The 26,746-nt window shown below is 45.9% G+C and overlaps 22 non-coding genes across 22 annotated transcripts; 14 read left to right on the plus strand and 8 right to left on the minus strand.

The window, feature by feature from the left end:
* Window positions 1-1,224: 1,224 nt before the first annotated feature.
* Window positions 1,225-1,331, plus strand: LOC146818479 (U6 spliceosomal RNA). Its single transcript, XR_014963566.1, has one exon. It is a non-coding gene; the product is annotated as a U6 spliceosomal RNA (small nuclear RNA).
* A 997-nt stretch (window positions 1,332-2,328) lies between these two features.
* On the minus strand, window positions 2,329-2,401 carry TRNAR-ACG (transfer RNA arginine (anticodon ACG)). Its single transcript has one exon. It is a non-coding gene; the product is annotated as a tRNA-Arg (tRNA).
* Window positions 2,402-3,171: 770 nt separating this feature from the next.
* On the plus strand, window positions 3,172-3,278 carry LOC146818481 (U6 spliceosomal RNA). Its single transcript, XR_014963567.1, has one exon. It is a non-coding gene; the product is annotated as a U6 spliceosomal RNA (small nuclear RNA).
* Window positions 3,279-4,275: 997 nt separating this feature from the next.
* On the minus strand, window positions 4,276-4,348 carry TRNAR-ACG (transfer RNA arginine (anticodon ACG)). The gene has a single exon. It is a non-coding gene; the product is annotated as a tRNA-Arg (tRNA).
* A 770-nt stretch (window positions 4,349-5,118) lies between these two features.
* LOC146818483 (U6 spliceosomal RNA) lies at window positions 5,119-5,225 on the plus strand. The gene has a single exon (XR_014964430.1). It is a non-coding gene; the product is annotated as a U6 spliceosomal RNA (small nuclear RNA).
* A 1,838-nt stretch (window positions 5,226-7,063) lies between these two features.
* Window positions 7,064-7,170, plus strand: LOC146818484 (U6 spliceosomal RNA). The gene has a single exon (XR_014963568.1). It is a non-coding gene; the product is annotated as a U6 spliceosomal RNA (small nuclear RNA).
* A 1,007-nt stretch (window positions 7,171-8,177) lies between these two features.
* Window positions 8,178-8,250, minus strand: TRNAR-ACG (transfer RNA arginine (anticodon ACG)). The gene has a single exon. It is a non-coding gene; the product is annotated as a tRNA-Arg (tRNA).
* Window positions 8,251-9,014: 764 nt separating this feature from the next.
* Window positions 9,015-9,121, plus strand: LOC146818486 (U6 spliceosomal RNA). Its single transcript, XR_014963569.1, has one exon. It is a non-coding gene; the product is annotated as a U6 spliceosomal RNA (small nuclear RNA).
* A 1,007-nt stretch (window positions 9,122-10,128) lies between these two features.
* On the minus strand, window positions 10,129-10,201 carry TRNAR-ACG (transfer RNA arginine (anticodon ACG)). Its single transcript has one exon. It is a non-coding gene; the product is annotated as a tRNA-Arg (tRNA).
* A 770-nt stretch (window positions 10,202-10,971) lies between these two features.
* LOC146818488 (U6 spliceosomal RNA) lies at window positions 10,972-11,078 on the plus strand. Its single transcript, XR_014964431.1, has one exon. It is a non-coding gene; the product is annotated as a U6 spliceosomal RNA (small nuclear RNA).
* A 1,838-nt stretch (window positions 11,079-12,916) lies between these two features.
* Window positions 12,917-13,023, plus strand: LOC146818489 (U6 spliceosomal RNA). The gene has a single exon (XR_014963570.1). It is a non-coding gene; the product is annotated as a U6 spliceosomal RNA (small nuclear RNA).
* Window positions 13,024-14,861: 1,838 nt separating this feature from the next.
* LOC146818490 (U6 spliceosomal RNA) lies at window positions 14,862-14,968 on the plus strand. The gene has a single exon (XR_014963571.1). It is a non-coding gene; the product is annotated as a U6 spliceosomal RNA (small nuclear RNA).
* A 1,007-nt stretch (window positions 14,969-15,975) lies between these two features.
* On the minus strand, window positions 15,976-16,048 carry TRNAR-ACG (transfer RNA arginine (anticodon ACG)). Its single transcript has one exon. It is a non-coding gene; the product is annotated as a tRNA-Arg (tRNA).
* A 764-nt stretch (window positions 16,049-16,812) lies between these two features.
* Window positions 16,813-16,919, plus strand: LOC146818492 (U6 spliceosomal RNA). The gene has a single exon (XR_014963572.1). It is a non-coding gene; the product is annotated as a U6 spliceosomal RNA (small nuclear RNA).
* Window positions 16,920-17,926: 1,007 nt separating this feature from the next.
* On the minus strand, window positions 17,927-17,999 carry TRNAR-ACG (transfer RNA arginine (anticodon ACG)). Its single transcript has one exon. It is a non-coding gene; the product is annotated as a tRNA-Arg (tRNA).
* Window positions 18,000-18,769: 770 nt separating this feature from the next.
* Window positions 18,770-18,876, plus strand: LOC146818494 (U6 spliceosomal RNA). The gene has a single exon (XR_014964432.1). It is a non-coding gene; the product is annotated as a U6 spliceosomal RNA (small nuclear RNA).
* A 1,838-nt stretch (window positions 18,877-20,714) lies between these two features.
* LOC146818495 (U6 spliceosomal RNA) lies at window positions 20,715-20,821 on the plus strand. The gene has a single exon (XR_014963573.1). It is a non-coding gene; the product is annotated as a U6 spliceosomal RNA (small nuclear RNA).
* Window positions 20,822-21,828: 1,007 nt separating this feature from the next.
* TRNAR-ACG (transfer RNA arginine (anticodon ACG)) lies at window positions 21,829-21,901 on the minus strand. The gene has a single exon. It is a non-coding gene; the product is annotated as a tRNA-Arg (tRNA).
* A 764-nt stretch (window positions 21,902-22,665) lies between these two features.
* On the plus strand, window positions 22,666-22,772 carry LOC146818497 (U6 spliceosomal RNA). The gene has a single exon (XR_014963574.1). It is a non-coding gene; the product is annotated as a U6 spliceosomal RNA (small nuclear RNA).
* A 1,007-nt stretch (window positions 22,773-23,779) lies between these two features.
* TRNAR-ACG (transfer RNA arginine (anticodon ACG)) lies at window positions 23,780-23,852 on the minus strand. The gene has a single exon. It is a non-coding gene; the product is annotated as a tRNA-Arg (tRNA).
* Window positions 23,853-24,616: 764 nt separating this feature from the next.
* LOC146818499 (U6 spliceosomal RNA) lies at window positions 24,617-24,723 on the plus strand. Its single transcript, XR_014963575.1, has one exon. It is a non-coding gene; the product is annotated as a U6 spliceosomal RNA (small nuclear RNA).
* A 1,850-nt stretch (window positions 24,724-26,573) lies between these two features.
* On the plus strand, window positions 26,574-26,680 carry LOC146818500 (U6 spliceosomal RNA). Its single transcript, XR_014963576.1, has one exon. It is a non-coding gene; the product is annotated as a U6 spliceosomal RNA (small nuclear RNA).
* Window positions 26,681-26,746: the final 66 nt, after the last annotated feature.

A 26,746-nucleotide genomic window follows, 5' to 3' on the forward strand; every position in this document is an offset into this window, starting at 1 on the left:
CTGCTTGGTTCCAGTTGTAGGCCTACATCCCACAGGCAATTTGCTTGTCCCTCTCACACATGTAAATGGGTCAGCACTCAAGTGCACACACCTGCCTGCACCCACAGACCCTCTCACACACACTTTTCTCAACAAGATTTTTTCCTAGTTTAGAGACTCAGAGACCCATGTTGAAATACAAAAGCAGCACACCACATGACGGCCTTCACATAGAATCCAGCAGCAAATGGGAAACTTTTAACTAGCCGTGGTCCTATTACTGCAGCCCTACCATGGAACGACTGCTGGATGAGTCCTGCTCGAGAATATTGAACCTACAACAAGTCTGAGGTAAATAAGAATTCCACAGGAATACCATAAAACAGGGACCTATGACCCTTTCGAGCCAGATAGGAGTCGAACCTACAATCTTCTGATCCGTAGTCAGACGTGTTATCCATTGCGCCACTGGCCCCATGTAGGATTACCCATACTTTTGTCCTTAAGAGGACCAGAAGTTGTGTGTGTGTGTGTGTGTGTTTTAAAACACCATTCCATCAACCTTTTTAGCCACGTTTACTGCTCACAACCAGAAGACACAAGTAAACCCACCTGACCTCCTGAAATTCTGTTCTGTCAGGTGTTCCTAACTTATACAAAGGACTTTAGGAGGACGAAGGACCTAAAAGTCAGGGGAAATGGTCCTAGGTCCAAGGAAATGTTTTAGATCAGCCTCAGTTTCTTAAATATTCTGCATTAACATCATCAGTTCCACGTCTGTGTGGAGCTGATCTTGAGGACTCCTTAATCAGCAGGCGGGTACAACAATAAAGTGTTTAATATTACAATACAGGCGAAAATTCAGACACCTTGTCATAGGCTCACCTTGTCCAGGGACCCAAGCATGCTGCCTTTCACCTCTCAGAGCCCTTCACCTAACCTACTGTGCAGCTGTCTCACCTTTAATATCACTGTTCCACAGGCAGCATGATGTCACAATGTTCCTTGTCAGTAGCCTGAACCATGAGCCTTTGCAACCCTGGCATAATCTACATACTTCCAATTGGTGAAGTCTTGGACCACAAATGCAGTGAAGAATAATGGATTGTTACTCTTCATGCATTTTTGCCCATTGGCTCAGATTTGAATGCTTACTGGCCATACGAGCATCTCTGCCAGGCCACCCTATGTCTAGAGACCGTAGATTTAGAGAGTTTATAAACATTGTAGGTTCATCAATGAAGTGTGCTCGCTTCGGCGGCACATATACTAAAATTGGAACGATACAGAGAAGATTAGCATGGCCCCTGCGCAAGGATGACACGCAAATTCGTGAAGCGTTCCATATTTTTACCAGCTTTCAGGAGAGAAATGTTCTATGTTTTCAAGACTAATTGAAATAATAAAGCAGGTTCCAGTGCTTTCCTCCTAATATCTATTTTTCAATTTGTCTCTCCTCAACATTTTTAATGTATTTACCTCGCAGTAATGAAGGTGCACTCTATGGCCAGCTGCATTTAGCAAGGAAGCCTGCAGGACTTCTGGGACTTTTCTTTCCCTTCTTCAGCCTCCCTGTCATTATTCTTCACAACCCCCAAATCTATACTGCTGCCAGCGATGCGTTGCTTTGTGGGAAGCAAGAGAAAGAGAAGGGGAGGGCCTATGCAAATGATGGCCTCAGGGCTGTCTGGGAGTCCCTTTTCAGCAGTACTGTTAAAATCCGCCTTGCAACCAGATTGGTCGGGTAAGCTGAAAAACACCAGGCATGATTGGGCACCAGGTCCTCTAGGCCCTTGGAGGACATATCGGCGCTGCATCCCTCAGTTTCTGAGGTCCAAGAAATGTTCACCCTCCACCCTAATAGAGAGGTCTTGGCCGATCGGGGCAGAAGGGAGCAGGGCAAGATGCTCATGATCCTGCTCTAATAATGAACTGCCTTCCTCTCTCCTTACCTGTGGTTCTGCCTGGCTGCTTGGTTCCAGTTGTAGGCCTACATCCCACAGGCAATTTGCTTGTCCCTCTCACACATGTAAATGGGTCAGCACTCAAGTGCACACACCTGCCTGCACCCACAGACCCTCTCACACACACTTTTCTCAACAAGATTTTTTCCTAGTTTAGAGACTCAGAGACCCATGTTGAAATACAAAAGCAGCACACCACATGACGGCCTTCACATAGAATCCAGCAGCAAATGGGAAACTTTTAACTAGCCGTGGTCCTATTACTGCAGCCCTACCATGGAACGACTGCTGGATGAGTCCTGCTCGAGAATATTGAACCTACAACAAGTCTGAGGTAAATAAGAATTCCACAGGAATACCATAAAACAGGGACCTATGACCCTTTCGAGCCAGATAGGAGTCGAACCTACAATCTTCTGATCCGTAGTCAGACGCGTTATCCATTGCGCCACTGGCCCCATGTAGGATTGCCCATACTTTTGTCCTTAAGAGGACCAGAAGTTGTGTGTGTGTGTGTGTGTGTTTTAAAACACCATTCCATCAACCTTTTTAGCCACGTTTACTGCTCACAACCAGAAGACACAAGTAAACCCACCTGACCTCCTGAAATTCTGTTCTGTCAGGTGTTCCTAACTTATACAAAGGACTTTAGGAGGACGAAGGACCTAAAAGTCAGGGGAAATGGTCCTAGGTCCAAGGAAATGTTTTAGATCAGCCTCAGTTTCTTAAATATTCTGCATTAACATCATCAGTTCCACGTCTGTGTGGAGCTGATCTTGAGGACTCCTTAATCAGCAGGCGGGTACAACAATAAAGTGTTTAATATTACAATACAGGCGAAAATTCAGACACCTTGTCATAGGCTCACCTTGTCCAGGGACCCAAGCATGCTGCCTTTCACCTCTCAGAGCCCTTCACCTAACCTACTGTGCAGCTGTCTCACCTTTAATATCACTGTTCCACAGGCAGCATGATGTCACAATGTTCCTTGTCAGTAGCCTGAACCATGAGCCTTTGCAACCCTGGCATAATCTACATACTTCCAATTGGTGAAGTCTTGGACCACAAATGCAGTGAAGAATAATGGATTGTTACTCTTCATGCATTTTTGCCCATTGGCTCAGATTTGAATGCTTACTGGCCATACGAGCATCTCTGCCAGGCCACCCTATGTCTAGAGACCGTAGATTTAGAGAGTTTATAAACATTGTAGGTTCATCAATGAAGTGTGCTCGCTTCGGCGGCACATATACTAAAATTGGAACGATACAGAGAAGATTAGCATGGCCCCTGCGCAAGGATGACACGCAAATTCGTGAAGCGTTCCATATTTTTACCAGCTTTCAGGAGAGAAATGTTCTATGTTTTCAAGACTAATTGAAATAATAAAGCAGGTTCCAGTGCTTTCCTCCTAATATCTATTTTTCAATTTGTCTCTCCTCAACATTTTTAATGTATTTACCTCGCAGTAATGAAGGTGCACTCTATGGCCAGCTGCATTTAGCAAGGAAGCCTGCAGGACTTCTGGGACTTTTCTTTCCCTTCTTCAGCCTCCCTGTCATTATTCTTCACAACCCCCAAATCTATACTGCTGCCAGCGATGCGTTGCTTTGTGGGAAGCAAGAGAAAGAGAAGGGGAGGGCCTATGCAAATGATGGCCTCAGGGCTGTCTGGGAGTCCCTTTTCAGCAGTACTGTTAAAATCCGCCTTGCAACCAGATTGGTCGGGTAAGCTGAAAAACACCAGGCATGATTGGGCACCAGGTCCTCTAGGCCCTTGGAGGACATATCGGCGCTGCATCCCTCAGTTTCTGAGGTCCAAGAAATGTTCACCCTCCACCCTAATAGAGAGGTCTTGGCCGATCGGGGCAGAAGGGAGCAGGGCAAGATGCTCATGATCCTGCTCTAATAATGAACTGCCTTCCTCTCTCCTTACCTGTGGTTCTGCCTGGCTGCTTGGTTCCAGTTGTAGGCCTACATCCCACAGGCAATTTGCTTGTCCCTCTCACACATGTAAATGGGTCAGCACTCAAGTGCACACACCTGCCTGCACCCACAGACCCTCTCACACACACTTTTCTCAACAAGATTTTTTCCTAGTTTAGAGACTCAGAGACCCATGTTGAAATACAAAAGCAGCACACCACATGACGGCCTTCACATAGAATCCAGCAGCAAATGGGAAACTTTTAACTAGCCGTGGTCCTATTACTGCAGCCCTACCATGGAACGACTGCTGGATGAGTCCTGCTCGAGAATATTGAACCTACAACAAGTCTGAGGTAAATAAGAATTCCACAGGAATACCATAAAACAGGGACCTATGACCCTTTCGAGCCAGATAGGAGTCGAACCTACAATCTTCTGATCCGTAGTCAGACGCGTTATCCATTGCGCCACTGGCCCCATGTAGGATTACCCATACTTTTGTCCTTAAGAGGACCAGAAGTTGTGTGTGTGTGTGTGTGTGTTTTAAAACACCATTCCATCAACCTTTTTAGCCACGTTTACTGCTCACAACCAGAAGACACAAGTAAACCCACCTGACCTCCTGAAATTCTGTTCTGTCAGGTGTTCCTAACTTATACAAAGGACTTTAGGAGGACGAAGGACCTAAAAGTCAGGGGAAATGGTCCTAGGTCCAAGGAAATGTTTTAGATCAGCCTCAGTTTCTTAAATATTCTGCATTAACATCATCAGTTCCACGTCTGTGTGGAGCTGATCTTGAGGACTCCTTAATCAGCAGGCGGGTACAACAATAAAGTGTTTAATATTACAATACAGGCGAAAATTCAGACACCTTGTCATAGGCTCACCTTGTCCAGGGACCCAAGCATGCTGCCTTTCACCTCTCAGAGCCCTTCACCTAACCTACTGTGCAGCTGTCTCACCTTTAATATCACTGTTCCACAGGCAGCATGATGTCACAATGTTCCTTGTCAGTAGCCTGAACCATGAGCCTTTGCAACCCTGGCATAATCTACATACTTCCAATTGGTGAAGTCTTGGACCACAAATGCAGTGAAGAATAATGGATTGTTACTCTTCATGCATTTTTGCCCATTGGCTCAGATTTGAATGCTTACTGGCCATACGAGCATCTCTGCCAGGCCACCCTATGTCTAGAGACCGTAGATTTAGAGAGTTTATAAACATTGTAGGTTCATCAATGAAGTGTGCTCGCTTCGGCGGCACATATACTAAAATTGTAACGATACAGAGAAGATTAGCATGGCCCCTGCGCAAGGATGACACGCAAATTCGTGAAGCGTTCCATATTTTTACCAGCTTTCAGGAGAGAAATGTTCTATGTTTTCAAGACTAATTGAAATAATAAAGCAGGTTCCAGTGCTTTCCTCCTAATATCTATTTTTCAATTTGTCTCTCCTCAACATTTTTAATGTATTTACCTCGCAGTAATGAAGGTGCACTCTATGGCCAGCTGCATTTAGCAAGGAAGCCTGCAGGACTTCTGGGACTTTTCTTTCCCTTCTTCAGCCTCCCTGTCATTATTCTTCACAACCCCCAAATCTATACTGCTGCCAGCGATGCGTTGCTTTGTGGGAAGCAAGAGAAAGAGAAGGGGAGGGCCTATGCAAATGATGGCCTCAGGGCTGTCTGGGAGTCCCTTTTCAGCAGTACTGTTAAAATCCGCCTTGCAACCAGATTGGTCGGGTAAGCTGAAAAACACCAGGCATGATTGGGCACCAGGTCCTCTAGGCCCTTGGAGGACATATCGGCGCTGCATCCCTCAGTTTCTGAGGTCCAAGAAATGTTCACCCTCCACCCTAATAGAGAGGTCGTGGCCGATCGGGGCAGAAGGGAGCAGGGCAAGATGCTCATGATCCTGCTCTAATAATGAACTGCCTTCCTCTCTCCTTACCTGTGGTTCTGCCTGGCTGCTTGGTTCCAGTTGTAGGCCTACATCCCACAGGCAATTTGCTTGTCCCTCTCACACATGTAAATGGGTCAGCACTCAAGTGCACACACCTGCCTGCACCCACAGACCCTCTCACACACACTTTTCTCAACAAGATTTTTTCCTAGTTTAGAGACTCAGAGACCCATGTTGAAATACAAAAGCAGCACACCACATGACGGCCTTCACATAGAATCCAGCAGCAAATGGGAAACTTTTAACTAGCCGTGGTCCTATTACTGCAGCCCTACCATGGAACGACTGCTGGATGAGTCCTGCTCGAGAATATTGAACCTACAACAAGTCTGAGGTAAATAAGAATTCCACAGGAATACCATAAAACAGGGACCTATGACCCTTTCGAGCCAGATAGGAGTCGAACCTACAATCTTCTAAGCCGTAGTCAGACGCGTTATCCATTGCGCCACTGGCCCCATGTAGGATTACCCATACTTTTGTCCTTAAGAGGACCAGAAGTTGTGTGTGTGTGTGTGTGTTTTAAAACACCATTCCATCAACCTTTTTAGCCACGTTTACTGCTCACAACCAGAAGACACAAGTAAACCCACCTGACCTCCTGAAATTCTGTTCTGTCAGGTGTTCCTAACTTATACAAAGGACTTTAGGAGGACGAAGGACCTAAAAGTCAGGGGAAATGGTCCTAGGTCCAAGGAAATGTTTTAGATCAGCCTCAGTTTCTTAAATATTCTGCATTAACATCATCAGTTCCACGTCTGTGTGGAGCTGATCTTGAGGACTCCTTAATCAGCAGGCGGGTACAACAATAAAGTGTTTAATATTACAATACAGGCGAAAATTCAGACACCTTGTCATAGGCTCACCTTGTCCAGGGACCCATGCATGCTGCCTTTCACCTCTCAGAGCCCTTCACCTAACCTACTGTGCAGCTGTCTCACCTTTAATATCACTGTTCCACAGGCAGCATGATGTCACAATGTTCCTTGTCAGTAGCCTGAACCATGAGCCTTTGCAACCCTGGCATAATCTACATACTTCCAATTGGTGAAGTCTTGGACCACAAATGCAGTGAAGAATAATGGATTGTTACTCTTCATGCATTTTTGCCCATTGGCTCAGATTTGAATGCTTACTGGCCATACGAGCATCTCTGCCAGGCCACCCTATGTCTAGAGACCGTAGATTTAGAGAGTTTATAAACATTGTAGGTTCATCAATGAAGTGTGCTCGCTTCGGCGGCACATATACTAAAATTGGAACGATACAGAGAAGATTAGCATGGCCCCTGCGCAAGGATGACACGCAAATTCGTGAAGCGTTCCATATTTTTACCAGCTTTCAGGAGAGAAATGTTCTATGTTTTCAAGACTAATTGAAATAATAAAGCAGGTTCCAGTGCTTTCCTCCTAATATCTATTTTTCAATTTGTCTCTCCTCAACATTTTTAATGTATTTACCTCGCAGTAATGAAGGTGCACTCTATGGCCAGCTGCATTTAGCAAGGAAGCCTGCAGGACTTCTGGGACTTTTCTTTCCCTTCTTCAGCCTCCCTGTCATTATTCTTCACAACCCCCAAATCTATACTGCTGCCAGCGATGCGTTGCTTTGTGGGAAGCAAGAGAAAGAGAAGGGGAGGGCCTATGCAAATGATGGCCTCAGGGCTGTCTGGGAGTCCCTTTTCAGCAGTACTGTTAAAATCCGCCTTGCAACCAGATTGGTCGGGTAAGCTGAAAAACACCAGGCATGATTGGGCACCAGGTCCTCTAGGCCCTTGGAGGACATATCGGCGCTGCATCCCTCAGTTTCTGAGGTCCAAGAAATGTTCACCCTCCACCCTAATAGAGAGGTCTTGGCCGATCGTGGCCGATCGGGGCAGAAGGGAGCAGGGCAAGATGCTCATGATCCTGCTCTAATAATGAACTGCCTTCCTCTCTCCTTACCTGTGGTTCTGCCTGGCTGCTTGGTTCCAGTTGTAGGCCTACATCCCACAGGCAATTTGCTTGTCCCTCTCACACATGTAAATGGGTCAGCACTCAAGTGCACACACCTGCCTGCACCCACAGACCCTCTCACACACACTTTTCTCAACAAGATTTTTTCCTAGTTTAGAGACTCAGAGACCCATGTTGAAATACAAAAGCAGCACACCACATGACGGCCTTCACATAGAATCCAGCAGCAAATGGGAAACTTTTAACTAGCCGTGGTCCTATTACTGCAGCCCTACCATGGAACGACTGCTGGATGAGTCCTGCTCGAGAATATTGAACCTACAACAAGTCTGAGGTAAATAAGAATTCCACAGGAATACCATAAAACAGGGACCTATGACCCTTTCGAGCCAGATAGGAGTCGAACCTACAATCTTCTGATCCGTAGTCAGACGCGTTATCCATTGCGCCACTGGCCCCATGTAGGATTACCCATACTTTTGTCCTTAAGAGGACCAGAAGTTGTGTGTGTGTGTGTTTTAAAACACCATTCCATCAACCTTTTTAGCCACGTTTACTGCTCACAACCAGAAGACACAAGTAAACCCACCTGACCTCCTGAAATTCTGTTCTGTCAGGTGTTCCTAACTTATACAAAGGACTTTAGGAGGACGAAGGACCTAAAAGTCAGGGGAAATGGTCCTAGGTCCAAGGAAATGTTTTAGATCAGCCTCAGTTTCTTAAATATTCTGCATTAACATCATCAGTTCCACGTCTGTGTGGAGCTGATCTTGAGGACTCCTTAATCAGCAGGCGGGTACAACAATAAAGTGTTTAATATTACAATACAGGCGAAAATTCAGACACCTTGTCATAGGCTCACCTTGTCCAGGGACCCAAGCATGCTGCCTTTCACCTCTCAGAGCCCTTCACCTAACCTACTGTGCAGCTGTCTCACCTTTAATATCACTGTTCCACAGGCAGCATGATGTCACAATGTTCCTTGTCAGTAGCCTGAACCATGAGCCTTTGCAACCCTGGCATAATCTACATACTTCCAATTGGTGAAGTCTTGGACCACAAATGCAGTGAAGAATAATGGATTGTTACTCTTCATGCATTTTTGCCCATTGGCTCAGATTTGAATGCTTACTGGCCATACGAGCATCTCTGCCAGGCCACCCTATGTCTAGAGACCGTAGATTTAGAGAGTTTATAAACATTGTAGGTTCATCAATGAAGTGTGCTCGCTTCGGCGGCACATATACTAAAATTGGAACGATACAGAGAAGATTAGCATGGCCCCTGCGCAAGGATGACACGCAAATTCGTGAAGCGTTCCATATTTTTACCAGCTTTCAGGAGAGAAATGTTCTATGTTTTCAAGACTAATTGAAATAATAAAGCAGGTTCCAGTGCTTTCCTCCTAATATCTATTTTTCAATTTGTCTCTCCTCAACATTTTTAATGTATTTACCTCGCAGTAATGAAGGTGCACTCTATGGCCAGCTGCATTTAGCAAGGAAGCCTGCAGGACTTCTGGGACTTTTCTTTCCCTTCTTCAGCCTCCCTGTCATTATTCTTCACAACCCCCAAATCTATACTGCTGCCAGCGATGCGTTGCTTTGTGGGAAGCAAGAGAAAGAGAAGGGGAGGGCCTATGCAAATGATGGCCTCAGGGCTGTCTGGGAGTCCCTTTTCAGCAGTACTGTTAAAATCCGCCTTGCAACCAGATTGGTCGGGTAAGCTGAAAAACACCAGGCATGATTGGGCACCAGGTCCTCTAGGCCCTTGGAGGACATATCGGCGCTGCATCCCTCAGTTTCTGAGGTCCAAGAAATGTTCACCCTCCACCCTAATAGAGAGGTCTTGGCCGATCGTGGCCGATCGGGGCAGAAGGGAGCAGGGCAAGATGCTCATGATCCTGCTCTAATAATGAACTGCCTTCCTCTCTCCTTACCTGTGGTTCTGCCTGGCTGCTTGGTTCCAGTTGTAGGCCTACATCCCACAGGCAATTTGCTTGTCCCTCTCACACATGTAAATGGGTCAGCACTCAAGTGCACACACCTGCCTGCACCCACAGACCCTCTCACACACACTTTTCTCAACAAGATTTTTTCCTAGTTTAGAGACTCAGAGACCCATGTTGAAATACAAAAGCAGCACACCACATGACGGCCTTCACATAGAATCCAGCAGCAAATGGGAAACTTTTAACTAGCCGTGGTCCTATTACTGCAGCCCTACCATGGAACGACTGCTGGATGAGTCCTGCTCGAGAATATTGAACCTACAACAAGTCTGAGGTAAATAAGAATTCCACAGGAATACCATAAAACAGGGACCTATGACCCTTTCGAGCCAGATAGGAGTCGAACCTACAATCTTCTGATCCGTAGTCAGACGCGTTATCCATTGCGCCACTGGCCCCATGTAGGATTACCCATACTTTTGTCCTTAAGAGGACCAGAAGTTGTGTGTGTGTGTGTGTGTGTTTTAAAACACCATTCCATCAACCTTTTTAGCCACGTTTACTGCTCACAACCAGAAGACACAAGTAAACCCACCTGACCTCCTGAAATTCTGTTCTGTCAGGTGTTCCTAACTTATACAAAGGACTTTAGGAGGACGAAGGACCTAAAAGTCAGGGGAAATGGTCCTAGGTCCAAGGAAATGTTTTAGATCAGCCTCAGTTTCTTAAATATTCTGCATTAACATCATCAGTTCCACGTCTGTGTGGAGCTGATCTTGAGGACTCCTTAATCAGCAGGCGGGTACAACAATAAAGTGTTTAATATTACAATACAGGCGAAAATTCAGACACCTTGTCATAGGCTCACCTTGTCCAGGGACCCAAGCATGCTGCCTTTCACCTCTCAGAGCCCTTCACCTAACCTACTGTGCAGCTGTCTCACCTTTAATATCACTGTTCCACAGGCAGCATGATGTCACAATGTTCCTTGTCAGTAGCCTGAACCATGAGCCTTTGCAACCCTGGCATAATCTACATACTTCCAATTGGTGAAGTCTTGGACCACAAATGCAGTGAAGAATAATGGATTGTTACTCTTCATGCATTTTTGCCCATTGGCTCAGATTTGAATGCTTACTGGCCATACGAGCATCTCTGCCAGGCCACCCTATGTCTAGAGACCGTAGATTTAGAGAGTTTATAAACATTGTAGGTTCATCAATGAAGTGTGCTCGCTTCGGCGGCACATATACTAAAATTGTAACGATACAGAGAAGATTAGCATGGCCCCTGCGCAAGGATGACACGCAAATTCGTGAAGCGTTCCATATTTTTACCAGCTTTCAGGAGAGAAATGTTCTATGTTTTCAAGACTAATTGAAATAATAAAGCAGGTTCCAGTGCTTTCCTCCTAATATCTATTTTTCAATTTGTCTCTCCTCAACATTTTTAATGTATTTACCTCGCAGTAATGAAGGTGCACTCTATGGCCAGCTGCATTTAGCAAGGAAGCCTGCAGGACTTCTGGGACTTTTCTTTCCCTTCTTCAGCCTCCCTGTCATTATTCTTCACAACCCCCAAATCTATACTGCTGCCAGCGATGCGTTGCTTTGTGGGAAGCAAGAGAAAGAGAAGGGGAGGGCCTATGCAAATGATGGCCTCAGGGCTGTCTGGGAGTCCCTTTTCAGCAGTACTGTTAAAATCCGCCTTGCAACCAGATTGGTCGGGTAAGCTGAAAAACACCAGGCATGATTGGGCACCAGGTCCTCTAGGCCCTTGGAGGACATATCGGCGCTGCATCCCTCAGTTTCTGAGGTCCAAGAAATGTTCACCCTCCACCCTAATAGAGAGGTCGTGGCCGATCGGGGCAGAAGGGAGCAGGGCAAGATGCTCATGATCCTGCTCTAATAATGAACTGCCTTCCTCTCTCCTTACCTGTGGTTCTGCCTGGCTGCTTGGTTCCAGTTGTAGGCCTACATCCCACAGGCAATTTGCTTGTCCCTCTCACACATGTAAATGGGTCAGCACTCAAGTGCACACACCTGCCTGCACCCACAGACCCTCTCACACACACTTTTCTCAACAAGATTTTTTCCTAGTTTAGAGACTCAGAGACCCATGTTGAAATACAAAAGCAGCACACCACATGACGGCCTTCACATAGAATCCAGCAGCAAATGGGAAACTTTTAACTAGCCGTGGTCCTATTACTGCAGCCCTACCATGGAACGACTGCTGGATGAGTCCTGCTCGAGAATATTGAACCTACAACAAGTCTGAGGTAAATAAGAATTCCACAGGAATACCATAAAACAGGGACCTATGACCCTTTCGAGCCAGATAGGAGTCGAACCTACAATCTTCTAAGCCGTAGTCAGACGCGTTATCCATTGCGCCACTGGCCCCATGTAGGATTACCCATACTTTTGTCCTTAAGAGGACCAGAAGTTGTGTGTGTGTGTGTGTGTTTTAAAACACCATTCCATCAACCTTTTTAGCCACGTTTACTGCTCACAACCAGAAGACACAAGTAAACCCACCTGACCTCCTGAAATTCTGTTCTGTCAGGTGTTCCTAACTTATACAAAGGACTTTAGGAGGACGAAGGACCTAAAAGTCAGGGGAAATGGTCCTAGGTCCAAGGAAATGTTTTAGATCAGCCTCAGTTTCTTAAATATTCTGCATTAACATCATCAGTTCCACGTCTGTGTGGAGCTGATCTTGAGGACTCCTTAATCAGCAGGCGGGTACAACAATAAAGTGTTTAATATTACAATACAGGCGAAAATTCAGACACCTTGTCATAGGCTCACCTTGTCCAGGGACCCAAGCATGCTGCCTTTCACCTCTCAGAGCCCTTCACCTAACCTACTGTGCAGCTGTCTCACCTTTAATATCACTGTTCCACAGGCAGCATGATGTCACAATGTTCCTTGTCAGTAGCCTGAACCATGAGCCTTTGCAACCCTGGCATAATCTACATACTTCCAATTGGTGAAGTCTTGGACCACAAATGCAGTGAAGAATAATGGATTGTTACTCTTCATGCATTTTTGCCCATTGGCTCAGATTTGAATGCTTACTGGCCATACGAGCATCTCTGCCAGGCCACCCTATGTCTAGAGACCGTAGATTTAGAGAGTTTATAAACATTGTAGGTTCATCAATGAAGTGTGCTCGCTTCGGCGGCACATATACTAAAATTGGAACGATACAGAGAAGATTAGCATGGCCCCTGCGCAAGGATGACACGCAAATTCGTGAAGCGTTCCATATTTTTACCAGCTTTCAGGAGAGAAATGTTCTATGTTTTCAAGACTAATTGAAATAATAAAGCAGGTTCCAGTGCTTTCCTCCTAATATCTATTTTTCAATTTGTCTCTCCTCAACATTTTTAATGTATTTACCTCGCAGTAATGAAGGTGCACTCTATGGCCAGCTGCATTTAGCAAGGAAGCCTGCAGGACTTCTGGGACTTTTCTTTCCCTTCTTCAGCCTCCCTGTCATTATTCTTCACAACCCCCAAATCTATACTGCTGCCAGCGATGCGTTGCTTTGTGGGAAGCAAGAGAAAGAGAAGGGGAGGGCCTATGCAAATGATGGCCTCAGGGCTGTCTGGGAGTCCCTTTTCAGCAGTACTGTTAAAATCCGCCTTGCAACCAGATTGGTCGGGTAAGCTGAAAAACACCAGGCATGATTGGGCACCAGGTCCTCTAGGCCCTTGGAGGACATATCGGCGCTGCATCCCTCAGTTTCTGAGGTCCAAGAAATGTTCACCCTCCACCCTAATAGAGAGGTCTTGGCCGATCGGGGCAGAAGGGAGCAGGGCAAGATGCTCATGATCCTGCTCTAATAATGAACTGCCTTCCTCTCTCCTTACCTGTGGTTCTGCCTGGCTGCTTGGTTCCAGTTGTAGGCCTACATCCCACAGGCAATTTGCTTGTCCCTCTCACACATGTAAATGGGTCAGCACTCAAGTGCACACACCTGCCTGCACCCACAGACCCTCTCACACACACTTTTCTCAACAAGATTTTTTCCTAGTTTAGAGACTCAGAGACCCATGTTGAAATACAAAAGCAGCACACCACATGACGGCCTTCACATAGAATCCAGCAGCAAATGGGAAACTTTTAACTAGCCGTGGTCCTATTACTGCAGCCCTACCATGGAACGACTGCTGGATGAGTCCTGCTCGAGAATATTGAACCTACAACAAGTCTGAGGTAAATAAGAATTCCACAGGAATACCATAAAACAGGGACCTATGACCCTTTCGAGCCAGATAGGAGTCGAACCTACAATCTTCTAAGCCGTAGTCAGACGCGTTATCCATTGCGCCACTGGCCCCATGTAGGATTACCCATACTTTTGTCCTTAAGAGGACCAGAAGTTGTGTGTGTGTGTGTGTGTTTTAAAACACCATTCCATCAACCTTTTTAGCCACGTTTACTGCTCACAACCAGAAGACACAAGTAAACCCACCTGACCTCCTGAAATTCTGTTCTGTCAGGTGTTCCTAACTTATACAAAGGACTTTAGGAGGACGAAGGACCTAAAAGTCAGGGGAAATGGTCCTAGGTCCAAGGAAATGTTTTAGATCAGCCTCAGTTTCTTAAATATTCTGCATTAACATCATCAGTTCCACGTCTGTGTGGAGCTGATCTTGAGGACTCCTTAATCAGCAGGCGGGTACAACAATAAAGTGTTTAATATTACAATACAGGCGAAAATTCAGACACCTTGTCATAGGCTCACCTTGTCCAGGGACCCATGCATGCTGCCTTTCACCTCTCAGAGCCCTTCACCTAACCTACTGTGCAGCTGTCTCACCTTTAATATCACTGTTCCACAGGCAGCATGATGTCACAATGTTCCTTGTCAGTAGCCTGAACCATGAGCCTTTGCAACCCTGGCATAATCTACATACTTCCAATTGGTGAAGTCTTGGACCACAAATGCAGTGAAGAATAATGGATTGTTACTCTTCATGCATTTTTGCCCATTGGCTCAGATTTGAATGCTTACTGGCCATACGAGCATCTCTGCCAGGCCACCCTATGTCTAGAGACCGTAGATTTAGAGAGTTTATAAACATTGTAGGTTCATCAATGAAGTGTGCTCGCTTCGGCGGCACATATACTAAAATTGGAACGATACAGAGAAGATTAGCATGGCCCCTGCGCAAGGATGACACGCAAATTCGTGAAGCGTTCCATATTTTTACCAGCTTTCAGGAGAGAAATGTTCTATGTTTTCAAGACTAATTGAAATAATAAAGCAGGTTCCAGTGCTTTCCTCCTAATATCTATTTTTCAATTTGTCTCTCCTCAACATTTTTAATGTATTTACCTCGCAGTAATGAAGGTGCACTCTATGGCCAGCTGCATTTAGCAAGGAAGCCTGCAGGACTTCTGGGACTTTTCTTTCCCTTCTTCAGCCTCCCTGTCATTATTCTTCACAACCCCCAAATCTATACTGCTGCCAGCGATGCGTTGCTTTGTGGGAAGCAAGAGAAAGAGAAGGGGAGGGCCTATGCAAATGATGGCCTCAGGGCTGTCTGGGAGTCCCTTTTCAGCAGTACTGTTAAAATCCGCCTTGCAACCAGATTGGTCGGGTAAGCTGAAAAACACCAGGCATGATTGGGCACCAGGTCCTCTAGGCCCTTGGAGGACATATCGGCGCTGCATCCCTCAGTTTCTGAGGTCCAAGAAATGTTCACCCTCCACCCTAATAGAGAGGTCTTGGCCGATCGTGGCCGATCGGGGCAGAAGGGAGCAGGGCAAGATGCTCATGATCCTGCTCTAATAATGAACTGCCTTCCTCTCTCCTTACCTGTGGTTCTGCCTGGCTGCTTGGTTCCAGTTGTAGGCCTACATCCCACAGGCAATTTGCTTGTCCCTCTCACACATGTAAATGGGTCAGCACTCAAGTGCACACACCTGCCTGCACCCACAGACCCTCTCACACACACTTTTCTCAACAAGATTTTTTCCTAGTTTAGAGACTCAGAGACCCATGTTGAAATACAAAAGCAGCACACCACATGACGGCCTTCACATAGAATCCAGCAGCAAATGGGAAACTTTTAACTAGCCGTGGTCCTATTACTGCAGCCCTACCATGGAACGACTGCTGGATGAGTCCTGCTCGAGAATATTGAACCTACAACAAGTCTGAGGTAAATAAGAATTCCACAGGAATACCATAAAACAGGGACCTATGACCCTTTCGAGCCAGATAGGAGTCGAACCTACAATCTTCTGATCCGTAGTCAGACGCGTTATCCATTGCGCCACTGGCCCCATGTAGGATTACCCATACTTTTGTCCTTAAGAGGACCAGAAGTTGTGTGTGTGTGTGTTTTAAAACACCATTCCATCAACCTTTTTAGCCACGTTTACTGCTCACAACCAGAAGACACAAGTAAACCCACCTGACCTCCTGAAATTCTGTTCTGTCAGGTGTTCCTAACTTATACAAAGGACTTTAGGAGGACGAAGGACCTAAAAGTCAGGGGAAATGGTCCTAGGTCCAAGGAAATGTTTTAGATCAGCCTCAGTTTCTTAAATATTCTGCATTAACATCATCAGTTCCACGTCTGTGTGGAGCTGATCTTGAGGACTCCTTAATCAGCAGGCGGGTACAACAATAAAGTGTTTAATATTACAATACAGGCGAAAATTCAGACACCTTGTCATAGGCTCACCTTGTCCAGGGACCCAAGCATGCTGCCTTTCACCTCTCAGAGCCCTTCACCTAACCTACTGTGCAGCTGTCTCACCTTTAATATCACTGTTCCACAGGCAGCATGATGTCACAATGTTCCTTGTCAGTAGCCTGAACCATGAGCCTTTGCAACCCTGGCATAATCTACATACTTCCAATTGGTGAAGTCTTGGACCACAAATGCAGTGAAGAATAATGGATTGTTACTCTTCATGCATTTTTGCCCATTGGCTCAGATTTGAATGCTTACTGGCCATACGAGCATCTCTGCCAGGCCACCCTATGTCTAGAGACCGTAGATTTAGAGAGTTTATAAACATTGTAGGTTCATCAATGAAGTGTGCTCGCTTCGGCGGCACATATACTAAAATTGGAACGATACAGAGAAGATTAGCATGGCCCCTGCGCAAGGATGACACGCAAATTCGTGAAGCGTTCCATATTTTTACCAGCTTTCAGGAGAGAAATGTTCTATGTTTTCAAGACTAATTGAAATAATAAAGCAGGTTCCAGTGCTTTCCTCCTAATATCTATTTTTCAATTTGTCTCTCCTCAACATTTTTAATGTATTTACCTCGCAGTAATGAAGGTGCACTCTATGGCCAGCTGCATTTAGCAAGGAAGCCTGCAGGACTTCTGGGACTTTTCTTTCCCTTCTTCAGCCTCCCTGTCATTATTCTTCACAACCCCCAAATCTATACTGCTGCCAGCGATGCGTTGCTTTGTGGGAAGCAAGAGAAAGAGAAGGGGAGGGCCTATGCAAATGATGGCCTCAGGGCTGTCTGGGAGTCCCTTTTCAGCAGTACTGTTAAAATCCGCCTTGCAACCAGATTGGTCGGGTAAGCTGAAAAACACCAGGCATGATTGGGCACCAGGTCCTCTAGGCCCTTGGAGGACATATCGGCGCTGCATCCCTCAGTTTCTGAGGTCCAAGAAATGTTCACCCTCCACCCTAATAGAGAGGTCTTGGCCGATCGGGGCCGATCGGGGCAGAAGGGAGCAGGGCAAGATGCTCATGATCCTGCTCTAATAATGAACTGCCTTCCTCTCTCCTTACCTGTGGTTCTGCCTGGCTGCTTGGTTCCAGTTGTAGGCCTACATCCCACAGGCAATTTGCTTGTCCCTCTCACACATGTAAATGGGTCAGCACTCAAGTGCACACACCTGCCTGCACCCACAGACCCTCTCACACACACTTTTCTCAACAAGATTTTTTCCTAGTTTAGAGACTCAGAGACCCATGTTGAAATACAAAAGCAGCACACCACATGACGGCCTTCACATAGAATCCAGCAGCAAATGGGAAACTTTTAACTAGCCGTGGTCCTATTACTGCAGCCCTACCATGGAACGACTGCTGGATGAGTCCTGCTCGAGAATATTGAACCTACAACAAGTCTGAGGTAAATAAGAATTCCACAGGAATACCATAAAACAGGGACCTATGACCCTTTCGAGCCAGATAGGAGTCGAACCTACAATCTTCTGATCCGTAGTCAGACGCGTTATCCATTGCGCCACTGGCCCCATGTAGGATTACCCATACTTTTGTCCTTAAGAGGACCAGAAGTTGTGTGTGTGTGTGTGTGTGTTTTAAAACACCATTCCATCAACCTTTTTAGCCACGTTTACTGCTCACAACCAGAAGACACAAGTAAACCCACCTGACCTCCTGAAATTCTGTTCTGTCAGGTGTTCCTAACTTATACAAAGGACTTTAGGAGGACGAAGGACCTAAAAGTCAGGGGAAATGGTCCTAGGTCCAAGGAAATGTTTTAGATCAGCCTCAGTTTCTTAAATATTCTGCATTAACATCATCAGTTCCACGTCTGTGTGGAGCTGATCTTGAGGACTCCTTAATCAGCAGGCGGGTACAACAATAAAGTGTTTAATATTACAATACAGGCGAAAATTCAGACACCTTGTCATAGGCTCACCTTGTCCAGGGACCCAAGCATGCTGCCTTTCACCTCTCAGAGCCCTTCACCTAACCTACTGTGCAGCTGTCTCACCTTTAATATCACTGTTCCACAGGCAGCATGATGTCACAATGTTCCTTGTCAGTAGCCTGAACCATGAGCCTTTGCAACCCTGGCATAATCTACATACTTCCAATTGGTGAAGTCTTGGACCACAAATGCAGTGAAGAATAATGGATTGTTACTCTTCATGCATTTTTGCCCATTGGCTCAGATTTGAATGCTTACTGGCCATACGAGCATCTCTGCCAGGCCACCCTATGTCTAGAGACCGTAGATTTAGAGAGTTTATAAACATTGTAGGTTCATCAATGAAGTGTGCTCGCTTCGGCGGCACATATACTAAAATTGTAACGATACAGAGAAGATTAGCATGGCCCCTGCGCAAGGATGACACGCAAATTCGTGAAGCGTTCCATATTTTTACCAGCTTTCAGGAGAGAAATGTTCTATGTTTTCAAGACTAATTGAAATAATAAAGCAGGTTCCAGTGCTTTCCTCCTAATATCTATTTTTCAATTTGTCTCTCCTCAACATTTTTAATGTATTTACCTCGCAGTAATGAAGGTGCACTCTATGGCCAGCTGCATTTAGCAAGGAAGCCTGCAGGACTTCTGGGACTTTTCTTTCCCTTCTTCAGCCTCCCTGTCATTATTCTTCACAACCCCCAAATCTATACTGCTGCCAGCGATGCGTTGCTTTGTGGGAAGCAAGAGAAAGAGAAGGGGAGGGCCTATGCAAATGATGGCCTCAGGGCTGTCTGGGAGTCCCTTTTCAGCAGTACTGTTAAAATCCGCCTTGCAACCAGATTGGTCGGGTAAGCTGAAAAACACCAGGCATGATTGGGCACCAGGTCCTCTAGGCCCTTGGAGGACATATCGGCGCTGCATCCCTCAGTTTCTGAGGTCCAAGAAATGTTCACCCTCCACCCTAATAGAGAGGTCGTGGCCGATCGGGGCAGAAGGGAGCAGGGCAAGATGCTCATGATCCTGCTCTAATAATGAACTGCCTTCCTCTCTCCTTACCTGTGGTTCTGCCTGGCTGCTTGGTTCCAGTTGTAGGCCTACATCCCACAGGCAATTTGCTTGTCCCTCTCACACATGTAAATGGGTCAGCACTCAAGTGCACACACCTGCCTGCACCCACAGACCCTCTCACACACACTTTTCTCAACAAGATTTTTTCCTAGTTTAGAGACTCAGAGACCCATGTTGAAATACAAAAGCAGCACACCACATGACGGCCTTCACATAGAATCCAGCAGCAAATGGGAAACTTTTAACTAGCCGTGGTCCTATTACTGCAGCCCTACCATGGAACGACTGCTGGATGAGTCCTGCTCGAGAATATTGAACCTACAACAAGTCTGAGGTAAATAAGAATTCCACAGGAATACCATAAAACAGGGACCTATGACCCTTTCGAGCCAGATAGGAGTCGAACCTACAATCTTCTAAGCCGTAGTCAGACGCGTTATCCATTGCGCCACTGGCCCCATGTAGGATTACCCATACTTTTGTCCTTAAGAGGACCAGAAGTTGTGTGTGTGTGTGTGTGTTTTAAAACACCATTCCATCAACCTTTTTAGCCACGTTTACTGCTCACAACCAGAAGACACAAGTAAACCCACCTGACCTCCTGAAATTCTGTTCTGTCAGGTGTTCCTAACTTATACAAAGGACTTTAGGAGGACGAAGGACCTAAAAGTCAGGGGAAATGGTCCTAGGTCCAAGGAAATGTTTTAGATCAGCCTCAGTTTCTTAAATATTCTGCATTAACATCATCAGTTCCACGTCTGTGTGGAGCTGATCTTGAGGACTCCTTAATCAGCAGGCGGGTACAACAATAAAGTGTTTAATATTACAATACAGGCGAAAATTCAGACACCTTGTCATAGGCTCACCTTGTCCAGGGACCCATGCATGCTGCCTTTCACCTCTCAGAGCCCTTCACCTAACCTACTGTGCAGCTGTCTCACCTTTAATATCACTGTTCCACAGGCAGCATGATGTCACAATGTTCCTTGTCAGTAGCCTGAACCATGAGCCTTTGCAACCCTGGCATAATCTACATACTTCCAATTGGTGAAGTCTTGGACCACAAATGCAGTGAAGAATAATGGATTGTTACTCTTCATGCATTTTTGCCCATTGGCTCAGATTTGAATGCTTACTGGCCATACGAGCATCTCTGCCAGGCCACCCTATGTCTAGAGACCGTAGATTTAGAGAGTTTATAAACATTGTAGGTTCATCAATGAAGTGTGCTCGCTTCGGCGGCACATATACTAAAATTGGAACGATACAGAGAAGATTAGCATGGCCCCTGCGCAAGGATGACACGCAAATTCGTGAAGCGTTCCATATTTTTACCAGCTTTCAGGAGAGAAATGTTCTATGTTTTCAAGACTAATTGAAATAATAAAGCAGGTTCCAGTGCTTTCCTCCTAATATCTATTTTTCAATTTGTCTCTCCTCAACATTTTTAATGTATTTACCTCGCAGTAATGAAGGTGCACTCTATGGCCAGCTGCATTTAGCAAGGAAGCCTGCAGGACTTCTGGGACTTTTCTTTCCCTTCTTCAGCCTCCCTGTCATTATTCTTCACAACCCCCAAATCTATACTGCTGCCAGCGATGCGTTGCTTTGTGGGAAGCAAGAGAAAGAGAAGGGGAGGGCCTATGCAAATGATGGCCTCAGGGCTGTCTGGGAGTCCCTTTTCAGCAGTACTGTTAAAATCCGCCTTGCAACCAGATTGGTCGGGTAAGCTGAAAAACACCAGGCATGATTGGGCACCAGGTCCTCTAGGCCCTTGGAGGACATATCGGCGCTGCATCCCTCAGTTTCTGAGGTCCAAGAAATGTTCACCCTCCACCCTAATAGAGAGGTCTTGGCCGATCGTGGCCGATCGGGGCAGAAGGGAGCAGGGCAAGATGCTCATGATCCTGCTCTAATAATGAACTGCCTTCCTCTCTCCTTACCTGTGGTTCTGCCTGGCTGCTTGGTTCCAGTTGTAGGCCTACATCCCACAGGCAATTTGCTTGTCCCTCTCACACATGTAAATGGGTCAGCACTCAAGTGCACACACCTGCCTGCACCCACAGACCCTCTCACACACACTTTTCTCAACAAGATTTTTTCCTAGTTTAGAGACTCAGAGACCCATGTTGAAATACAAAAGCAGCACACCACATGACGGCCTTCACATAGAATCCAGCAGCAAATGGGAAACTTTTAACTAGCCGTGGTCCTATTACTGCAGCCCTACCATGGAACGACTGCTGGATGAGTCCTGCTCGAGAATATTGAACCTACAACAAGTCTGAGGTAAATAAGAATTCCACAGGAATACCATAAAACAGGGACCTATGACCCTTTCGAGCCAGATAGGAGTCGAACCTACAATCTTCTGATCCGTAGTCAGACGCGTTATCCATTGCGCCACTGGCCCCATGTAGGATTACCCATACTTTTGTCCTTAAGAGGACCAGAAGTTGTGTGTGTGTGTGTTTTAAAACACCATTCCATCAACCTTTTTAGCCACGTTTACTGCTCACAACCAGAAGACACAAGTAAACCCACCTGACCTCCTGAAATTCTGTTCTGTCAGGTGTTCCTAACTTATACAAAGGACTTTAGGAGGACGAAGGACCTAAAAGTCAGGGGAAATGGTCCTAGGTCCAAGGAAATGTTTTAGATCAGCCTCAGTTTCTTAAATATTCTGCATTAACATCATCAGTTCCACGTCTGTGTGGAGCTGATCTTGAGGACTCCTTAATCAGCAGGCGGGTACAACAATAAAGTGTTTAATATTACAATACAGGCGAAAATTCAGACACCTTGTCATAGGCTCACCTTGTCCAGGGACCCAAGCATGCTGCCTTTCACCTCTCAGAGCCCTTCACCTAACCTACTGTGCAGCTGTCTCACCTTTAATATCACTGTTCCACAGGCAGCATGATGTCACAATGTTCCTTGTCAGTAGCCTGAACCATGAGCCTTTGCAACCCTGGCATAATCTACATACTTCCAATTGGTGAAGTCTTGGACCACAAATGCAGTGAAGAATAATGGATTGTTACTCTTCATGCATTTTTGCCCATTGGCTCAGATTTGAATGCTTACTGGCCATACGAGCATCTCTGCCAGGCCACCCTATGTCTAGAGACCGTAGATTTAGAGAGTTTATAAACATTGTAGGTTCATCAATGAAGTGTGCTCGCTTCGGCGGCACATATACTAAAATTGGAACGATACAGAGAAGATTAGCATGGCCCCTGCGCAAGGATGACACGCAAATTCGTGAAGCGTTCCATATTTTTACCAGCTTTCAGGAGAGAAATGTTCTATGTTTTCAAGACTAATTGAAATAATAAAGCAGGTTCCAGTGCTTTCCTCCTAATATCTATTTTTCAATTTGTCTCTCCTCAACATTTTTAATGTATTTACCTCGCAGTAATGAAGGTGCACTCTATGGCCAGCTGCATTTAGCAAGGAAGCCTGCAGGACTTCTGGGACTTTTCTTTCCCTTCTTCAGCCTCCCTGTCATTATTCTTCACAACCCCCAAATCTATACTGCTGCCAGCGATGCGTTGCTTTGTGGGAAGCAAGAGAAAGAGAAGGGGAGGGCCTATGCAAATGATGGCCTCAGGGCTGTCTGGGAGTCCCTTTTCAGCAGTACTGTTAAAATCCGCCTTGCAACCAGATTGGTCGGGTAAGCTGAAAAACACCAGGCATGATTGGGCACCAGGTCCTCTAGGCCCTTGGAGGACATATCGGCGCTGCATCCCTCAGTTTCTGAGGTCCAAGAAATGTTCACCCTCCACCCTAATAGAGAGGTCTTGGCCGATCGTGGCCGATCGGGGCAGAAGGGAGCAGGGCAAGATGCTCATGATCCTGCTCTAATAATGAACTGCCTTCCTCTCTCCTTACCTGTGGTTCTGCCTGGCTGCTTGGTTCCAGTTGTAGGCCTACATCCCACAGGCAATTTGCTTGTCCCTCTCACAGATGTAAATGGGTCAGCACTCAAGTGCACACACCTGCCTGCACCCACAGACCCTCTCACACACACTTTTCTCAACAAGATTTTTTCCTAGTTTAGAGACTCAGAGACCCATGTTGAAATACAAAAGCAGCACACCACATGACGGCCTTCACATAGAATCCAGCAGCAAATGGGAAACTTTTAACTAGCCGTGGTCCTATTACTGCAGCCCTACCATGGAACGACTGCTGGATGAGTCCTGCTCGAGAATATTGAACCTACAACAAGTCTGAGGTAAATAAGAATTCCACAGGAATACCATAAAACAGGGACCTATGACCCTTTCGAGCCAGATAGGAGTCGAACCTACAATCTTCTGATCCGTAGTCAGACGCGTTATCCATTGCGCCACTGGCCCCATGTAGGATTACCCATACTTTTGTCCTTAAGAGGACCAGAAGTTGTGTGTGTGTGTGTTTTAAAACACCATTCCATCAACCTTTTTAGCCACGTTTACTGCTCACAACCAGAAGACACAAGTAAACCCACCTGACCTCCTGAAATTCTGTTCTGTCAGGTGTTCCTAACTTATACAAAGGACTTTAGGAGGACGAAGGACCTAAAAGTCAGGGGAAATGGTCCTAGGTCCAAGGAAATGTTTTAGATCAGCCTCAGTTTCTTAAATATTCTGCATTAACATCATCAGTTCCACGTCTGTGTGGAGCTGATCTTGAGGACTCCTTAATCAGCAGGCGGGTACAACAATAAAGTGTTTAATATTACAATACAGGCGAAAATTCAGACACCTTGTCATAGGCTCACCTTGTCCAGGGACCCAAGCATGCTGCCTTTCACCTCTCAGAGCCCTTCACCTAACCTACTGTGCAGCTGTCTCACCTTTAATATCACTGTTCCACAGGCAGCATGATGTCACAATGTTCCTTGTCAGTAGCCTGAACCATGAGCCTTTGCAACCCTGGCATAATCTACATACTTCCAATTGGTGAAGTCTTGGACCACAAATGCAGTGAAGAATAATGGATTGTTACTCTTCATGCATTTTTGCCCATTGGCTCAGATTTGAATGCTTACTGGCCATACGAGCATCTCTGCCAGGCCACCCTATGTCTAGAGACCGTAGATTTAGAGAGTTTATAAACATTGTAGGTTCATCAATGAAGTGTGCTCGCTTCGGCGGCACATATACTAAAATTGGAACGATACAGAGAAGATTAGCATGGCCCCTGCGCAAGGATGACACGCAAATTCGTGAAGCGTTCCATATTTTTACCAGCTTTCAGAAGAGAAATGTTCTATGTTTTCAAGACTAATTGAAATAATAAAGCAGGTTCCAGTGCTTTCCTCCTAATATCTATTTTTCAATTTGTCTCTCCTCAACATTTTTAATGTATTTACCTCGCAGTAATGAAGGTGCACTCTATGGCCAGCTGCATTTAGCAAGGAAGCCTGCAGGACTTCTGGGACTTTTCTTTCCCTTCTTCAGCCTCCCTGTCATTATTCTTCACAACCCCCAAATCTATACTGCTGCCAGCGATGCGTTGCTTTGTGGGAAGCAAGAGAAAGAGAAGGGGAGGGCCTATGCAAATGATGGCCTCAGGGCTGTCTGGGAGTCCCTTTTCAGCAGTACTGTTAAAATCCGCCTTGCAACCAGATTGGTCGGGTAAGCTGAAAAACACCAGGCATGATTGGGCACCAGGTCCTCTAGGCCCTTGGAGGACATATTGGCGCTGCATCCCTCAGTTTCTGAGGTCCAAGAAATGTTCACCCTCCACCCTAATAGAGAGGTCTTGGCCGATCGTGGCCGATCGGGGCAGAAGGGAGCAGGGCAAGATGCTCATGATCCTGCTCTAATAATGAACTGCCTTCCTCTCTCCTTACCTGTGGTTCTGCCTGGCTGCTTGGTTCCAGTTGTAGGCCTACATCCCACAGGCAATTTGCTTGTCCCTCTCACACATGTAAATGGGTCAGCACTCAAGTGCACACACCTGCCTGCACCCACAGACCCTCTCACACACACTTTTCTCAACAAGATTTTTTCCTAGTTTAGAGACTCAGAGACCCATGTTGAAATACAAAAGCAGCACACCACATGACGGCCTTCACATAGAATCCAGCAGCAAATGGGAAACTTTTAACTAGCCGTGGTCCTATTACTGCAGCCCTACCATGGAACGACTGCTGGATGAGTCCTGCTCGAGAATATTGAACCTACAACAAGTCTGAGGTAAATAAGAATTCCACAGGAATACCATAAAACAGGGACCTATGACCCTTTCGAGCCAGATAGGAGTCGAACCTACAATCTTCTGATCCGTAGTCAGACGTGTTATCCATTGCGCCACTGGCCCCATGTAGGATTACCCATACTTTTGTCCTTAAGAGGACCAGAAGTTGTGTGTGTGTGTGTGTGTGTTTTAAAACACCATTCCATCAACCTTTTTAGCCACGTTTACTGCTCACAACCAGAAGACACAAGTAAACCCACCTGACCTCCTGAAATTCTGTTCTGTCAGGTGTTCCTAACTTATACAAAGGACTTTAGGAGGACGAAGGACCTAAAAGTCAGGGGAAATGGTCCTAGGTCCAAGGAAATGTTTTAGATCAGCCTCAGTTTCTTAAATATTCTGCATTAACATCATCAGTTCCACGTCTGTGTGGAGCTGATCTTGAGGACTCCTTAATCAGCAGGCGGGTACAACAATAAAGTGTTTAATATTACAATACAGGCGAAAATTCAGACACCTTGTCATAGGCTCACCTTGTCCAGGGACCCAAGCATGCTGCCTTTCACCTCTCAGAGCCCTTCACCTAACCTACTGTGCAGCTGTCTCACCTTTAATATCACTGTTCCACAGGCAGCATGATGTCACAATGTTCCTTGTCAGTAGCCTGAACCATGAGCCTTTGCAACCCTGGCATAATCTACATACTTCCAATTGGTGAAGTCTTGGACCACAAATGCAGTGAAGAATAATGGATTGTTACTCTTCATGCATTTTTGCCCATTGGCTCAGATTTGAATGCTTACTGGCCATACGAGCATCTCTGCCAGGCCACCCTATGTCTAGAGACCGTAGATTTAGAGAGTTTATAAACATTGTAGGTTCATCAATGAAGTGTGCTCGCTTCGGCGGCACATATACTAAAATTGGAACGATACAGAGAAGATTAGCATGGCCCCTGCGCAAGGATGACACGCAAATTCGTGAAGCGTTCCATATTTTTACCAGCTTTCAGGAGAGAAATGTTCTATGTTTTCAAGACTAATTGAAATAATAAAGCAGGTTCCAG

The sequence above is a fragment of the Triturus cristatus genome, chromosome 6, assembly GCF_964204655.1.
Source record: "Triturus cristatus chromosome 6, aTriCri1.1, whole genome shotgun sequence".
Taxonomy (NCBI): Eukaryota; Metazoa; Chordata; class Amphibia; order Caudata; family Salamandridae; genus Triturus; species Triturus cristatus.